Raw genomic sequence first — 16,702 nt, forward strand, 5'->3', positions numbered from 1 at the left:
AAGAAAAGAGAAGTGGAGAAGAAAATGGAAAAGGAAGAGAACGTGCAGACACAGGACCCTACCTAAATTCTGACATAGATTACAAGAGAAAAAGATATAGCAGCATAAAGGAACTTTAAAAATTTTTCAGTAAGTCCTGAACTAGAAACCTTTAAAACACCATTTTCACACTAGATTTACTTCTCTTCCAAATCTTATCAAAACAAATTAAGTTTTGCCATTAAACAGACTAATAATACTTGGAGATATACCAATTGCCTAGAACTGGATGGGACCTTGCAAGGTCATTGAGTCCAGTCCCCTTGCCTTCACTAGCAGGGCCAATTTTTGCCCCAGATCCCTAGGTGGCCCCCTCAAGGATTGAACTCACAATCCTGGGTTTAACAGGCCAATGCTGAAGCCACTGAGCTATCCCTCCCCCTAGGCTAGATTATCAGCAAATACTATAAACAGATTAAGGTAACAGAAAACTCTAAAACCATACTCTTAAATTTGCTTTGCAAGGCCTAACCACTCAGTCCGTGTTTTCCCTCTTCTTGTTCCCCAAACAGGGAAACAGGAACAGTCATCAATAGCAGACAGCAACTGAATTAAAACAAAACTGTTCCCTTGCTTCGTGCTCAGAAAAAACACTGTAACTTTTCATGAATACCAACACAGATACGTTCAATCACACTTGTTTAATTACAAATTTTAGAAATGATTCCAGAAAAAACAATTTCAATAATAAGCCCCTCGGCTACACACCCAGGCTAATGCGCAGACGTTTAATCCCCACGGTGAGTCTTTTCATACAGCGGGTTTCACGCCCCCAGCGAACTAAAGGACACAAATCTAAAGCCAGGTCCCCATGCCATGACGCACACTCGAGACAGCTTTAGCCCCCTGGCCATTAGAAGATGGTTATGTCGCTATTTACAGAAACACGCCTCCTGATTAGCATGCGGAGCTCCTACCGACCAATCAAACCCTCTCGCTGTTACTGCCCGAACCGGCCCCGCCTCTCACAGGCTCTGCTCTGCCACGTGCCGGTGTCGCGCCCGTTTCCCCGCAGGCGGAGCCCGGCCAGGCGGAGCTCTGCCCGCCCGGGGCTGCAGCTGGTTCTCTCCGGTTCCCCGGCACTAGAGACTTCGCGTGTCACGTGACCGGGGGCAGGCGCCGCCTCTGGCTGCTTCGAGACTGGGGCATCCCGGGGAAAAACCAGATGGGTCATTAGTGCCCAGCAGCAGCCCCGGCCCCCTCCACCTCCTCGCCCTCCCCCAGCGCCTCCTGCCCGGTGACAGGGAGGGAGAGGAGCTGAATGCGGGACTGGGGCATTGGGGAAAGGGGGGGTGGGGTGAGGTGGGGGCGGGGCCTGGGAGGAGCCCGGGGGGGGGGGGGGGCAGCCCTCCAGCATAGTGGAAACTCGGCGCCCCTACATCGTACTAGTGCAACCGCAACTGTTTAAATGCTGCAAAGCGGAGGCCGAGCAGCGGGATTTGGTTCAATTGCTGCTCTCAGCACAATTCCTCGACTCCGTGCACGGTGTATCCAGGAGACAGCAAGTCTCTAGTTTTGCAAGTATATCGCCACGATTCCCCCCCCCCCCCACCCCCGAAACAGCAGCACCCATAATTCATAGCGATCTAAATATCAATAACTGTTAGTGATCCCAGCCAAATAGTCAGGAATGAAAGCTAGAGAGAGCTGGCATCGGAGTCAGGTGCTGTACACGTTTGCCTCCCTGGAGAGTGTTCTGTAACCATCTGTAGAGGTGTAACAGGCATTTAACTACAGTCTCTTTCTCTTGAAAAGCGGGAAAAGGCAAAGGCTTAAAGCTGCCTGTAGGAGAATTTTCAAAGCCATACAAGTGATCTGGGCACTCAATTCCCACTGATTTCTAAACTGGTTTTCAAAATCCCCCACCACAAACAAATAAAAAAAAGGCTGGTGAACAAACCCCTCACAACAACGCCTAGAAAAACTAAGTATTCTATAGATTGAGAAACAAAACCAGCTGTTATAAACTTCCCAAAGCATAATTTAAAAAGTCATATTTTAAAGCTTTTTCGTTCATTCGTCGTTTAATACAACCCGCCCCCCGGCAGTCTATGCTGTCTCCCTCCCGCTTCCCCAGCGGGAAGAAGCAGCGGGCATCAGCGCCAGACAGCAGCTGCATTCAAGCAATCCCGCCTATTCGGTGCCTGATTGGAAGAAAACATTGTAAAAATCGTCCTCCAACAATCCCTTTCGAAAGCACGTCTCTAGCTAAGCGCCGGCCATTTCTCCTGCAAAGACACCCTCCCTGCTGCCAATCCCCGGCTACCCTGATTAACGTCGTAATGACTCGTTTTTTAAAACAAGTGGTCACGAAAGAAAATGGATCGTACCTTTTGCAAACAGCCTTTTTGTCAACAGATGGCCACGTTCTTCACTGAAGTGGGGGGAGCACACTTTGTAGTTTGTACAGGTCGAGTTTATTGCCCGCCCCAGAGGCTCCCAGCACCCCTCAATTCCCTCCTGCAAGCTCCCTATGTGCTCTCCCATCCCACTCTTTTTAGGGACTCCCTGAAATTCCCCCAATCTCATACCTTACCAGAGAATCTCTGCACCCTTATTCTCCCCATACCAAGTTCCCCACACTTCTTCCCACACCAAAGGCTCTGTTCATTCCCACTTCCCCATGGCAGGGACTCTGTGTTCTCTCTATTCCCCCATGCCGGGGTCTTTGTGTACCCTCCCTTCCCCCCATGCCAGCTTCTTCCAATCTCCATAGGACTAGGGGGTCTTGTGTACCTCCACTTATCCCCTCGCTTCATTTCAGGGCCCCCATTCTCTCCACCACTGTAGAGACTGTGTGCACCCCTATTTGCCTCTTCTCCCCCATTCCTCCCTCCTTCCCAAGACAAGCTCTCCCAGTCCCCTTACCTGCCAGGGGTTCTGTGGGTCCCATTTTCTCCTCCCCGACTTCCACCTTACGGCCTGTACTAAGGGCTCAGAGAGGCTCCGAGAAAGTTGCATACCAACGAACTGGCAGAGCATTAGGGGTAAAAATAGGGGCTACTCGAAATGGGGGAGAGGGTGGAGAAAAGAAGAAAAAGTGGAAAGTGGAGAGAACTTGCAGAATTAATATCCATGAGCCTATAACTTTAAACTAGAACGAGGGCGGACAAAAGAGAGGGACACTGCATTAAAAGGTGGACTTAGAAGTTCAAACAATTAGAAGTTCAATTAAGCAACTGTTTAAATAAAAACGGTTGTATTTTACACTGCATTTTCTTCTTCATGCTATTAGAAAACTCGCTGAAAAACACCCGCATCCTCCCACAATACACAAGTAATAATATTAGTTACAATCACTACATCCCTTCTCTCTATATACACATCAGAAACAAAATTTAAACACCAACTTCAAAAAAATGTTTTTAATGTAGTTTATACAGACTAACCACTCAGTCTGTGTTCTTTCCCTTCTACTTCCCCAGAGGGAAGAAAGAAAAATCATCAATAACAGACAACAACTGCATCAAAGCAATACTGCTTACTTGCTTTACACTCAGGAAAGAGCACTTTAACTCATCCTCCTACTTAGGGAGACCAATCACTTTGTGTTAAAACAACCTCCCACGGCTATAGTCTAACAGGGCCGCCCAGAGGGGGGGCAAAGGAGGCAATTTGCCCCGGGCCCCGGGCTCCGCAGGGGCCCCCAAGAGAACAGCGGAGGCTCCCGCCTCCGCCCCTCTCCTGGAGCCTCAGCGCATCAAGCGCCGTGTCTCTGCCGGGGCCCCTGAGCCCCGCTCTGCTCAGAGCCGCATGGTGAGGGGGCGGGGCTGCGAGCTCCGGGCTGAGCTCCGCTCCCTCCGCTCGGCGTGAGCTCCCAGCCCCGCCCCCTCACCACGCGGCTCTGAGCAGGACGGAGCTCAGGCCCCGCCGGAGACACGCTGCGGCTGTTCCGGCGAGGCGCTGAGACTCTGGGCGAGGAGGGAGCCGGGGGTAAGAGGCTGGGGCTGGGGCTGGGGCCGGGGTGGGGGGGAAGTGGGACCCGCCACCAAAGCGCAGCCCGGTCTTCGGCGGCGGGGGGCCCTTCCGTTCCGGGACCCGCCACCGAAGTGCCCCGAAGACCTGCGGCGGGGACCCCCCCGCCGCACTTCGGCAGCGGGTCCCGCTTCGGTGGTAATTCGGCGGTGGGGGGCTCCCACCGCGGGTCTTCGGGGCACTTCGGCGGCGGGTCCCGGAACAGAAGGGCCCCCCGCCGCCGAAGACCCTGGGCCCCCGGAATCCTCTGGGCTGCCCTGTAGTCTAACGTCTAAAGCGCCCATATTTAGTGGTTACAATGTGTAATTTAATACATCAAATCTCCCTATGATCAGAGAGACAGCGAGACTGACAAACAGCACACTGTATGCATGTCTCATTGTGGCACCTAACATATGAAGGGAAGGCTTAAAAGCCACAGAGCAACTGAGGGCAAGACCATGCCTATGTGTGGCCTTCAGGCAGGCACAAAAACACCCAGCCAGGCTGTTACCTGCCATGCCAAACACCCACTGAAGGTCACCAGCATGCAGGGCGGCTGCTGATGCTCTGTGGCCAACATCACAAGATGGTAGGAAAGCAGGGCCAGCCCCATGGTGGCGCCTCTGACTGGCCCCACTCAAGGTGCTCACTTTGGCAGTGGGGCAGGAGATTTTACCCCAAGAGGCTTTTCCCCAACTGGCAAGAAGCAGAGAAACACCTAGGCTCCATGTAGCAAACCCCCTCACGCACAGGGACAGAGGGAAACTGCTCCGCGCTCTAGCCCAGGCAGCCGCCCATTTTCTTTGGCAAGTCAGGAATGGCAAAGGCGAGACTGGAAGCACCTGGGGCTCATGCCCCAGCCTTTGTGACACCCAACCCCCAACTCCTTCCCGGGGCTCTAGCTGAAGCCAGAGCATTGGCCTGAGCAGCCAAGAAGAGGTTCCAGCCCTGAAGGGAGCAGGACTTTCAGCTCAAAGGTAAAGCTGCACAAGTACAACCACGAAGGGACTCGAACCCTCAATCGCCTGATCCGAAGTCAGACACCTTATCCATTAGGCCACGTGGTCACACAGAAAAAGGCCCTTCAGGCACTTCTTTGGAAAAGGCCGACACTGACGCATCCGACGAAGTGGGGATTCACCCACAAAAGCTCATGCTCCAATACGTCTGTTAGTCTATAAGATGCCACATGACTCTGCTGCTTTTGCAGACACTGTGTTTCTCAGGTCAGCTACTGAGGGGGGCCGAGACTCTCTGGGCACAAGAAGTCGAGTTCCCAGTGAGATGTGAGACTTAATTCTTTGGAGCCAGGTGCAGGATTTTGGCAGGGAGGCTCAGGCATGGGGGATTGGGGTGCAGCGGACGGACCGGCTGTCTAGGTGCAGAGATTTAGTCTCACTGAGGAGGAGGAGGAGGAGGAATCCTGCTGACAGGCAGTGGCCAGGGCCGGTGCAACCACTAGGCGAACTAGTCTGCCGCCCAGGGTGCCAAGTGGTTGGGGGCACCAAAAAGCACACTCAGGGGAGGCGGGGGAGTGGAGGTGAGCTGGGGCAGGGGGCTGGGGGAGGTGCGGGGGGAGGGCTGCCCGCAGCAAGTAACGGGGGGGAGGGGGCGTGCAGGTGAACCGCTCCCTGTCCCAGCTCACCTCCTGTCCCGTCTTCTCCCCTGACCACGCCGCCCCTGCTCTGATTCTCCTCCCCTCCCAGGCTTGCAGCACTAAACAGCTGATTGGCACCACAAGCCTGGGAGGCGGGAGAAGTGGAGCGGCGCCGGCGTGCTCAGGGGAGAAGGCGGAGCGGAGGTGAGCTGGGGTGGGGAGCTGCTGCAGGGGGGGGTGCCCGACTCTTCCTCATGGCCCCCGCCCCTGCACTCACTGCATGGTAAGTGGAGTGACCCAGCCCCAGCCTGGTCCACTCCCCTGGCTCCCAGCCACGCCGCCGGCGAGTGCTGTGGGGCAGTTCCCCCCGCCCAAGTTTGGGAGCCAGGGGAGCAGAGCAGGCTGGGGCCCCAGGCCTCCATGGGGGGAAGCAGAAGTGGGCTGGCCCCAGGCCATCGTGGGACATGGGGGGCTGGCTACATCCTGCAGGAAGTGGAGTGACCCGGCCCCAGCCTGCTCTGCTCCCCTGGCTCCCAGGCTTGTGTTGATGTTGGCTGGATTTGTGCGGGTGTTTGTGTATATTAGCAATTGTGTGTGTGTGTGGCTGGATTCATGCATGTGTTTCCGTATGTTTGCAATTGTGTGTGTGTGTGTGTGTGTGTGTGTGCTCTGCTGCCCTCTGCCAGAGTGACAACCGTTTCTCCGTAGGTCACAGACCCCATACCGTCGACCCCGGTGGTGATTTCCCCATCTTACAATGGCTGGCTGGCCTGACCTTTCTCCCCTCTGCGGAGTGTGGTGGGGCTGCAGCTCACCCCCTGTGGGGCAGGAGTGCCAAGGTGCGGGGTGCTGGGCTCCAATGCACCTGGAGAGCAGCTCAGGTGAAGCAGGGCAGGGTGTGTGGTGTCTGTTCTGCGTTGCCTGGTGCTGGGCCATTGCACAATCCCCAGCCGTGCCGCACAGCGCACCCCGAGAGGGGGCAGGGGGCCAAGCAGATGATCCAGCACGAGGGGATCATTCTCATGGGTAGCTGTCCAGTGGCAGTGAGTTCCACAGGCCTCGGCACACGCTGTGTGGGGCAGGAGGTCTTTGTATTTGGAGCAGTGGGAGTGAACTGTGTGCAGTTGTGTGTCTGCGCACAATTGTGAATATTATGGTGTGGGGGGATGATTGTGAGTGCAGCTGTGGGGGTGATTGTCTCTCTCTGTGGGGGTTGGGTTAGCATGTCCCTCTGGGTGTGTTGTGTGTGAATCTTCTTGGGATTGTGTGAGTCCCTTTGTGTGTGTGTGTGTGTGAGAGAGAGAGACTCTGAGACTTGCTGCAGGATACGAAATCCTGCAAAGCCATTTCCTACTGGTTATCCCAGCAACACACTGACACAAACAGTGTCACACACACACACACACACAGAGCAGGGCTCAGCCCCGCCAGCAGGGGGCAGCAGGGACACATACGTCTCCCCTGGGCCAGCTTGGACAATTTCCCATCAAGACCTGGCACAGTGCTGGTGCCCCCACACGGGGGTGGGCAGTGACTGGGGGGGGGGCGGGGACAGAGCTTTGGGGGTATGGGGGGGCAGGGGCAGAGCTTTGGAGGTGGGCACAGCGAGGGGGCCAAGTCTGTCTGGGGGTGTCACTGTCCCTGCAGCGGGTGTTTAGAGCCGGGCTCCACCGGGGGAGGGGCCGGGGGCAGCGGGAGTCGGGGGGTGACACGCGGCCGGTGCCTGGGCCCGTCGGACCCACCCAGACCCGCTCACACCCAGCCGGGGGGGGGGGGGTGTTACAGCCCCAGCGAACAAGGGGCGCCGGGAACATCCCCGTGGGGCGGACACAGGGATCCAGTCCCCGGACAGAGCCAGACCCGGCCCGGACCCGCCTCGCGCCGAAGGGGGGGGGCGTTTCGGCAGCGGAAGCTTCGCCCCCCCCAGTCCCCGCCCCGACCAGCCGCTTTATGCGGGGCGGGGGAAGGGGCGAAGCGGCGCAGCACGTTCCTACGCGGGGCAGTGTCATACCCTCAGAAGCCACGGTTGAGAAACAGGTAAGTGGTAAGTGGGTCGAGGCTGGGGATGGGAGTGGGGCCGTTGCTTGCTGGGGAGAGGGGTGCGGACAGGGTTAAGGGGGTCGAGGCCGAGCTGGAAGCCAGGGGCCCAGACTGAGGGTGGGGCTGGGGAAGAGCTGGGGCAGAGTGGGGCTGAGTGCTGCTCCCTCCATGGGGGCTGGCTCGGGCCCTGAGGTGCCCCCATCAATCTTCCCCTGTGTCCCCCTAGGAGTCATGCCCCACATTTTGGGGACCACTGACCCCTACTCGCTAAGCAGGGGCTAGTGATGCCAAAGCCCAGGGAAGGGAGAACAAGTGCGGGGGCCCCAGAACCGGAACCATGCCCCCCCCACTTCTGTCTGTGGCTCCGCCCCCTTCTGCACCCTCCACCCACGGCCCCACCCACTGTCACCTCTGTCCCACCCCTTCCCCCACTGGCCCCACCCTGTCACTCCTTTACCCCTGCCCCGCTGCGGCCCCGAGACCAGAGAAGCTCTGTGCCCCTGCTGCAGCCCCCGGTCCGTAGCAGGGAGTGGGAGGTCCTCCAGCCCTGGGGCCGACATGGGGGAGACTTTTCCAGGGGGGGCCAATTTGGCCAGGGCCCCTAGTCATGGGCCCCACTGCCCCCTTGGCGACGCAAGGTTTGGGGAGGCTGAGCCCCCCCCCCCGAGCCTCCATTACGAGCTGCCCAGGCTACCACTGCTCAGTGGGTGGCCAGTCTCCCTGTGTCTCTGCTGTTTGTGCTGGGGATCCTGGCTGGCCTTAGGGGTGGGGCCCCCGGCAGCCGCCCAGGGCTCCAGGGGGTCAAAGGGCACCGTGTGGCCGTGCAAAGGTGCTCACTGCTCTCCCCTGCCCCAGTGCTCCTCCGTGGCCCCATAGAGGGTGGGGGGAGCGAGGAGCAACACTATGTGCTCCACGCGTCCTGGTCACTGTCCCCACCTGGGCTGTGCTGTGAGGGGAGCATCAGAAGCTGCTGCTCTCTGCCCTCCCCCATGCAGCCCGGCTGAGGAAAGTGACCTGGATGCAGGGAGCTCGGATGATGTCGCTTCTCCCCCTCCCCCAGGGCCGTCCAGAGGATTCTGGAGGCCCGGGGTCTTCGGTGGCGGGGGGCCCACTTCAGCGGTAAGTCAGCGGCGGGAGGTCCTTCTGTTCCGGGACCCGCCACCAAAGTGCCCCAAAGACCCACAGCGGGGACCTCCCGCCACCAAATACCATCGAAGCGGGACCCGCCGCCGAAGTGCAGCCCCCACGGCGGGTCTTCGGGGCACTTCGGCAGCGGGTCCTGGAATGGAAAGACACCCCCCCCCCCCCCGCTGCCGAATTACCACCGAAGACCCAGCTGCACTCCAGCGGCGGGTCCCGCTTCGGCTGTAATTCAGCGGCGGGGGGGGTGGGGTGTCCTTCTGTCCCGGAGCGGAAGGAGCCCCCGCTGGTGAAGACCGGGAGTGAAAAAGCTCCGGGGGCCCGGGCCCCGTGAGAGTTTTCGAGGGCCCCCGGAGTGAGTGAAGGACCCTGCTCCAGGGGCCCCGAAAAACTCTCGTGGGGGCCCCTGCTGGCCCGGGGCCTGGGGTAAATTGCCCCACTTGCCTCTCCCTCTGGTCGGCCCTGCCCTCCCCACGCCCTACTGCCCCTCGGGGTGCCCGGAGGAGCAGCATCCCAGGGAGGAGCAGGCAGCAATGCCAGCTGTGCCATGCACACAGGTCAGTGTCCCCACATGGGTGCAGGAGGGGGTGCAGGGGTTAGGGGTGAAGGGGATGCAGGAGAGGGGCAGTGGCTGGTGGCACAGGAGGGGGTGCAGGGGTTAGGGGTGAAGGGGGTGCAGGAGCGGGGCAATGGCTGGTGGCACAGGAGGGGAGTGTGGGAGTTAAGGGCAAAGGCGACACAGTGTAGGGGTTAGGGCACAGGAGGGGCAGGAGTTAGGGGTGAAGGAGGCACAAGGGTTGGCAGTGCAGGAGCTAGCACTAAAAGGGGAGGGGGATCGCCAGGGCAATGGGGAAGTGCCAAAGTACAAGTTTTGCCCAGGGCACCAGTTCCCCTAACGCTGGTCCTTGGTCACATTTTTTGCTGGGAGGGGGAGGGGAGAGAGAAGAGGCGTTTTCTCTCTGTTTCTTTCCTCTCCATTTTCTGCTCCTTCCTTCAATTCCAGAAACCTCCCTTGTGTTTCAGACTGTGCAGTGACGCCCCCCCGACCCCAGGCCTCTGGAGCCTTTGGAGCAGAAAGATCCCAGGAGCTGAGGATGAATCCAGGGGTGAGTAGCTGGCAGGAAGGAATCCTAGCAGCTCTTCTGGGAGCGCAGGGGAGGAATGACTCCCCCTTCTCTAGATTCTCCCCGTGGGGCTCTGGGGAGCAGGGAGGGTTGTGTGATAAATTCCATCCAACTCCCCCTTTGATCCAAGCTGAGGGACATCTCAGCTCTGCACAATCCCCTTGGCAGCACCAAACAAGGGATGTTTTCCACTGTCCAGGAGACCCAGCCAGGGATTGATGTGCTGGAGATATGTTGGGAAAGGGACCGACTGAATTGCCAGGGGAGGGAATGAACAATCTACAGCAACATCATTAACCACAAACACACTCTAGCCATGCTCCAGCCAGTAGGGAAATGGGCAGGAATTCTTGCTGTTCAGCCATGGCCACACGTACAGAGCTGCACAGCAGTGAGTGTGCTGGGGAAGCTGGTCTGAGCAAACAATTGGAAATGACCCTTCAGTAAGAACAGAACCAGTGTGCAAAAAGGCCCCTGTGTTAAGTGGTTGTGGCTGAGGGCTTAGGGAGCTGGGGTATGACAGCATAGGGGTCTTTCTGTGGAGCTTTGATTTTTGCCAGCTAGGGAAGGCTGGTGTGTGGTGTCTGCATGGCTGTACTTTCAGTGATGCAGGTTTCTCAATCCCATTGTTCCATGGGCATCCTACTAGATTGCCGGCTGCCTTTCAACTGCAGTATGGAGACTGTTTGTGTGTGGGGAGAGACAGTGAGTGTGTTGGGGAAGAGTGAGTGTGTTTAGGTAGGCAGGAGCGGATCATTATTATCCCTACTTGAAAGAGCGAGAAGCTAAGGCTGAGAAAAGAAAATTGACTCGTCTTAGGTCACACGGCCAGCCAGTGGCAGAGTTGGGAGTAGGACCCAAGAGCCCTGATTTTCAAACTAACCATCGGATCTTGAATTTCACACATTGAATGACCTGAATAAAGTGCTCTCAGATGAGCTCCAGACCAACAACAGTGCACAGTAATTATTCAGCAAGTATTTGAGGAGAACTGCAATGTTAGAGAGAATCATGAACTGCTCAGAGACCATCAATGCAGAGAAGCAGCAAAATTCATCAAACATAGAACTGGTTATGACTTATTTCCTTGGTCTTAAAAGAGAACAAGAAGGACCCGAGTCTCCTCCCTGTCAATAACCCCCTGCTCAGCCAATCAGGGTAGAGACTGAGGCCGGGAGGCTGAGGGTTCTCACCAGAGAGCCCAAAGGATGGCCCAGGTCACCAGTGGGGATCACTGCCCAAGCACTATTTCAGCCCCATATTTTTGGGTGGACCTCCGAGAGTGGGAGCTACCGAGCACTCCCCGCAACACACACACACACACACACACACACACACACACACACACACACACACCTCTGTTGGGAAAGGAACAGGAGAAAGGACAAAAGAAGCAAGAGACAAAGAGAAAGGAGGAAGGGATGGATGGAGGAAAAGGTGAAACAAAAAAGACAAACCCTAATGTCCCCAGTGATTCTAAGGGACAAAATCCCAGGTGCGCAATAAAATTCTGCCTCCTTAAGCTCGTGTTTTCCATGCCTAGAATTCAACTGTCACCTGATGGATCAAACTGAACAGGTTTCAAACCTCGAGGAGGCTCTTACCTTCTAAACAAGGACGGCTGTTTTCTAGTAAAATCAGGAAAAGGGAAGGGGAAAACGAAAGAGGTTCCTCCTGGTGCTCACGTCCGTGAACCCAAATACTCTCTCAGTCCTCAAAGAGAGACCTGGAGAAGGAGACTTGCTGAAGCAAAGCCACAGGGGTCCCAGGTTTCCCTGGCCCCTCGCCCTTGTCCTGCCTGGCTGATGTCAGCATCTCTCTGTGAGGTCACCACCTCCCCAGCACCTTTGAGCAATAGTCTGAGGTCCTGCAAAAGGCCTTTGTGATGTCACTGCCAGACCCCTCCCTTGCTGTGCTAATGTCCTGCCCCTGGCCAGGCACTTTGGAGGTTTGAGCTACTCCCATGGATCACCCCACTCAAGGAGCATTCGTTCTAGGAAGCAAGCCGGCTAGACAGGAAAACATCAGACACTGCTCCCAGTGCTGTCTTTACAAGCTTTCAGTAGCGATCTCACTGCTATGCTTCCTGGATAAAAATCATAAAAATCAGTGTATTAGCTGTGGTGAGTTTGTTGCTTGTTGTTTGTTGCAGGTGTTGCTTGTGACTAACAGTGATCCCTTTGCTAAATGAGACCAATGCACTTTTGTCACACATGCACTAAGCTATACTGACCTATACAGTCACACTCTGATACAACAGAAAGGCCAGCACAAAAAATAGAGAACGAAACAATAAGATACTTAAATGACAATGGTTGGAACTCTCCTTTTCCTGGAGATTGATGGTTGACAATTGCAGCTTTCCTACCTACTGGGCACATCCTGTGACAGATGTCAGGCCTTTCCTTTGCAAATCAGAGACGTGGGGAACTCAGTGACCCTTACAGGCTAAGTGGGTAAAAAATTATACAACTTCTCACCTCAAGTAGTTTTCCTTTTAATAGAAATTGATTTTTAAGCTAAGCAAAATAAGTTCTATTTGAAATACAAAAAATTTAAGTCTATACTTCCCAATATTCTCTTATTCACTCTCTCTCACACACATTCTCCCACCCCAACCTTTGGAGTGAGGTTTTCTACCAAAACCCCTTACAGTGTAAGGCTTACACTACAGGGGATAAATTAAATCAAATTAACTTTTCAAGATTAGCCATCATTTCCTGTATGACTAACAAAACAAAAAACATGGCAATTTTCAGTTTTCCCAAATTAATTCTAATCACACAATTAGTCTCTTAATCTATAACCAATAACTCCACCTATAATTTCATTTTCATTGGAAACACCACCATATTCAAAGATCACAAATTCTTGTCATGTGATAATTTTCTTTTAATCCCCACTGCCAACAACTGAACCTTGATTCAAGTTGTGATTTGTCCCAACACTTCTGTGAGTTCATATATTTCTGGTTCTTCTGCCATGCATGTTGGTGGAAGGGGTCTCCTATATGGGCATGTTTGCATCATGAGGAAAAATACCTCTCTCGTCACACTTTTTAATCTTTCAAAGTAGAAGGAGGTGGAGGAGAAGTGATGTAAATGCATAAAACACAAGATAAAACTGTCTGGTCTACACTAAAAACATTTATCGGTAAAAATCCACACCACTGAGCAACGTAGTTACACAGCCCTAACCCCTTGTGTAGATAGCGCTACATTAGCAGGAGAGCTTCTCCTGCCAACATAGCCACCGCTTGCGGGACCTGGACTAATGAAGTCCGACGGGAGAGATCTCTACCATTGGCTTGGAGCATCTGTAATACCAGCGCTACAGCAGAGCAGTTACCAACATCAGCTTAATTGTGCAGCCATAGCATCAGACACAAAACCATGGAATCAGGACTCAACATGTGTGTATCCAGAAGTCTGAAACTGGAGCCTGACACATTCATTGCCTCATTGGTTACCATCATTTCTACAGCATGAAAGTCCTTGTTACCCAATCAGGCAGCCAGTTTGGGATCCACGGGGAAGGAACGTCCTCTGAAGCACTCTCTTTTTGGATCCAAACAGTGAAGGATGATTGTTCTCAAACTAACCCTGGTATCCTCTGGAACTGTAATCAGTGACACTGCACTAGGAAGTGGAGTTGTACAAACAACTTTCCTTGGGTCACTGGTCACCATAGCTTCCTTTACTGGGGTGGAAACCAAGAACTGAGTGTGTGCTCTTTCCACCCCAGTTCTTTCCAAATCCTTGGTTAGGGTAAATTTACACTTCTCTAAAGTAGAATCCTTTACAAAGCCACTCAAAATCTCAGCAGTGTTAGTGAGGAATGGCTTACCAAAACATGCTCAGCTTTCTTTTAATTTGGTGGCACAGTTCCAGTCACGGGACTGGACACAGGCCTGGATCAGAATCCCTCTTAAGTTACCAGAGCTGGAGTTTCTATTAAAAAATAGCTGTTTCTGCAGCTATTATATTTCCAACACTGATTTAATTTTATACCACATTTTTAGCACCTACAAAGGATAAATTGAGCAAACCCCTCACTTCCATTTCCTCAACATCTGCGTCATAAAGGGCAGCATCTCCCATAACATAGGATTAGCTAGGAGAGATCTTCTGTGGGGCCTGGGTTATAAATGCTTTGGAAACCATTTTGCCTAGTTCAAAACCACTTACAGTGGAATTCTCTCTCCAGAACATCAGAGACAATATTGACTTAAACAATTGAACTACACTGTGATCATATGCACTTCCTTCAGTTAGTTGGGGTTCTGCTGTTGTTCACCATTTCCGAGTGGAGATTTTATATCACCACTGTTTCTTTGTTAGCATGTCCAGTAAATTAGAAAGTTCTCTCCTGTTGACAGAACTACACTTGAACTTTCTCCATGTCATCATTGAGGGGTGGGGAAAATCAAAGCTGAAGTGAAAAATTATGACCTTAGCAAATGGTCATTTCCTCCTAATGTCTCCAATAAATCTGAGCTACATCCTATCCAAACTGTACTAATATCCAACTGAGTGACCAGAGCCTTCAAGAAGGATAGAAATCCACATCACAGAGAGATAGAATACATAACAATGAAAATATGGAGTGAAACTCCAGAGCAGTTTATATCTGATTATTCAGAATCAGGACAAGAGATTTCTCCTTATCACTTTTTCCTCTGATCCATTCAAACCAGTTTCACTGAGCACTGTCTCAATAGTCAGTTATGCTATTTACCAAATTTTTAGTATCGAGCATCACCATAATGGGGGACAGAACAACCACCTTGCCAGAAGTGGCTTTATCAACAGATGGAACCTGGGATTTAAACTCCCAATGATCACACTGTGTTTGGGATCCATTTGAATTCCCCTTTCAGGCCTTTGATACTTTCATCTCCAGTCATAGAGACATTGGCATAGGATTAAAGAAGTCAAAGCATCACCTCCAAGCACAGACAATGAAGAATGCTTAATTACATGACACGTTGAAAAGTGGATGGATAGAATGTGATCAGCGATGAGCTGCCAAAATCTTAGGAACCAGTTCCCTACCGGGTTTTCGGTGGCACGGCTCCGGCGGGTGAAGGACCCGCTGCCGAAGACCTGGTAGGGAACCATCCGGTGAGTACACCTCCCACCCATGTCCTGATCCCAAATACCCCCCTCAGAAACTGCAACCCATAACCCGCTCCCACTCCTTGTCCCCTGACCACTCCTTCCCGAGACTCCCAACCCTAACTGCCCCCCAGGACTCCACCCCCTACCCAACTTGCCTTGCTCTCTATCCCCTGACTGCCCCGACCCCATCCATCAACACCCCGACAGACCCCCAGAACTCCTATGCGGTGCCTACCCCCCCCCTTCCCCATTCCCTGACCGCCCTCCAAGAGCCTCTGCCCCATCCTTCTCCCCGCTCCCTGTCCCTGCCTTATCCAACCCCCTAACCCCGGCCTCTTACCCCCGCCGGGGCCAGGCCAGAGCCGCACGGCCGGAGTCAGGGCCTGGGATGGGGCCCCGGCTGGAGCTGCGCCGCGTGGCTGCAGTCGGGGCCTGGCCCGAGCTGTGCGGCTGGAGTCGGGCCCAGAGCCAGAGTCAGGGCCTGGGCCGGGGCCCGGCCTGGAGCTGTGCCGCGCGGCCAGCCTGGAGCCCTCCTTACATCCCATCCCCACCCCAGTTCACCTGCAGGAAGCCCTGCTTCCCGTGAATCAGCTGATTCGCGGGAAGCAGGGGAGGAGAAGCCGGGGGGAGCATCAGGGGAGGAGGCAGAGGTAGGTGAGCCGGGGCAAGGGGCAGGGCAGGGAGCTGCCACAGGTTTTGTTAAATTTAAAAGTCTTTTTAGAACCAGGACAACCGGTTCTAAAAGGGCTTCAACATTTAACCACCGGTTCCCATGAACCGGTGGGAACCGGCTCCAGCTCACCACGGAATCGGTGAAGATTAACTCTGCATAGCTCAGAAAAAAGGTAACAGTTCTGCAGTGATGGGGAAGGAGGGAATCTCTGAGTCACCCCATCTCCTTCCAGTGTCACAGAGGCTGAAATGACACTTTTTTCCCCTGCCCTGCTCCTCTTCGTTTAAATATAATTTGAAAAGGTCCCAATATAACTGCTCTTCAGCAAAACCCAGAGCAATGTGAGAACAACTGGCAGTGATGCAATCTGTATCATTGGTTACTCTAACAATAATTTTGTAATAGGAGGAATGGTAGAAATGTGATGCTCCTTGGCTCCTGATAGGAAGGCCACATTCGAATTACTCATGGGACAATGGAGTTGATAGAAAGGAGATGAAAGTATCAAAGGCCTGAAAGGGGAATTCAAACGGTCACTCATCTGGAGAAGCTGAGGGATAATGGTGCTATAAATTGTTCAAACAGCTTTAAAAGTTACTATGTGGGAATCAGAAAAAGTATTAAAGAAAAAAGGGTATTGATAGCCCATGAGATTTTTATGGTCTTGATTCCCCTCGCAGATTCTCTGGTGACTAACATGGGCTGAGTGCTAAAACAAGGTATTCCCACACTCACTGCTTTCATAAGTTCTCTCACCTGTGTCATTTTCTTATGGTGAAAAAGGTGCGATCTTGGAATGAAGGTTTTCCTGCACTCACTGCGCTTTGCCTCTGTGTGGATTCTCTGATGTCTAATATGGTGCGAGCTGCGAGTGAAAGTTTTCCCATAGTCACTGCATTCATAGGGCCTCTTCCTGTACCGATTCTCTGATGTTCAGAAAGGCCTGAGCTGGTTCTCTCACCTGTGTGGATTTTCTGATGGAGAAAAAGGCCTGATCTTTGAGTGAAGGCTT

The 16,702-nt window shown here is 53.7% G+C and overlaps 2 non-coding genes and 1 pseudogene across 2 annotated transcripts; all 3 read right to left on the reverse strand.

The window, feature by feature from the left end:
- Positions 1-509: 509 nt before the first annotated feature.
- Positions 510-722, reverse strand: LOC123360320. Its single transcript, XR_006576002.1, has one exon. It is a non-coding gene; the product is annotated as a small nucleolar RNA U3 (small nucleolar RNA).
- A 2,704-nt stretch (positions 723-3,426) lies between these two features.
- Positions 3,427-3,628, reverse strand: LOC123360321 (annotated as a pseudogene).
- A 1,362-nt stretch (positions 3,629-4,990) lies between these two features.
- On the reverse strand, positions 4,991-5,063 carry TRNAR-UCG. Its single transcript has one exon. It is a non-coding gene; the product is annotated as a tRNA-Arg (tRNA).
- Positions 5,064-16,702: the final 11,639 nt, after the last annotated feature.

Source organism: Mauremys mutica, unplaced genomic scaffold (assembly GCF_020497125.1).
Source record: "Mauremys mutica isolate MM-2020 ecotype Southern unplaced genomic scaffold, ASM2049712v1 Super-Scaffold_100248, whole genome shotgun sequence".
Lineage (NCBI taxonomy): Eukaryota > Metazoa > Chordata > Testudines > Geoemydidae > Mauremys > Mauremys mutica.